This window comes from Otolemur garnettii, unplaced genomic scaffold, assembly GCF_000181295.1.
Source record: "Otolemur garnettii isolate 467f Iridium unplaced genomic scaffold, OtoGar3 scaffold00003, whole genome shotgun sequence".
NCBI lineage: Eukaryota > Metazoa > Chordata > Mammalia > Primates > Galagidae > Otolemur > Otolemur garnettii.
The window spans coordinates 42,621,831-42,622,629 of record NW_003852398.1 but is presented as its reverse complement, the minus strand read 5'-3'; the positions used below and the strand labels follow the sequence as shown (position 1 = coordinate 42,622,629).

Sequence of the window (799 nt, the reverse complement as noted above, 5' to 3'; positions counted from 1 at the left end):
CCCCTGTTCACAGAGGGCCTTTGGCACTGTGTACAACTACAGGAACAGAGCAAAATATCATCTATAACTTTCTCTTGAAAAACTGTACCCAGAGTAGGGGAAAGTGCTGCCTACCCCAGGCATGTCTTTAAAGCATCCTTTAAGAGCCAGAGCATGGGAAGAGAAAGAAAGAAAACCCCACTCTTATAAGGAACTTGAATGTGCAAGCCACACACAGGAGCTGTAGAGACTCTGAGTTTGTACGACTCCAGCTGAAATTGACCTCTTTGTGAGTGTTGCACCATTTAATACAACAGGAGAGGCTCTTGTGCAGGTAATTCTCTGTGGGGAGGGGGTCATAAAGTGGTTTCCTTCTTGGGCAAGAGTAAATGAGTGAGCCTCTAGCATCAGCTTGCAAAAATGATTCATCTCTTCCTGGAGAGAGGTGCTTGATGGCAGATTGCAGAAAGGCATAAATAGTGCCACAGCACATTTAGGAACTTGATGACTTCGAGAGCAGGCTTGGTCTTCTAGCAATGGTAACTTTACAGAAGATGTTGGGGGTTCTCTGAACTGAACAGGGAGTGGGAAATGACCAGGCAGGGATGACATTTGTAGTTGAGGCCATGACTTGTTATGATTAGGTTGATTTTTTAGATGGTGGCATACCATGACAATAGGGAAGCCTGTTCTCTTTGTAGGTCCCTTGTACTGAGGGTCATGGGGCTCCTGGAGGAATCATGGGCTGTGTTTAGTCAGGAAGGAGGTGGAATGGGGCACTGACAGAAGACTTGGCTTTGAATTTAATCTGACTCTGCCA

The 799-nt window shown here is 45.9% G+C and overlaps 1 protein-coding gene across 1 annotated transcript in view; it reads right to left on the bottom strand.

Moving 5' to 3' along the window:
* Positions 1-799, bottom strand: part of FSTL4 (follistatin like 4) — a 385,031-nt gene that overhangs the window by 2,012 nt on the left and 382,220 nt on the right. The gene's annotated exons all lie outside the window — the stretch shown is intronic.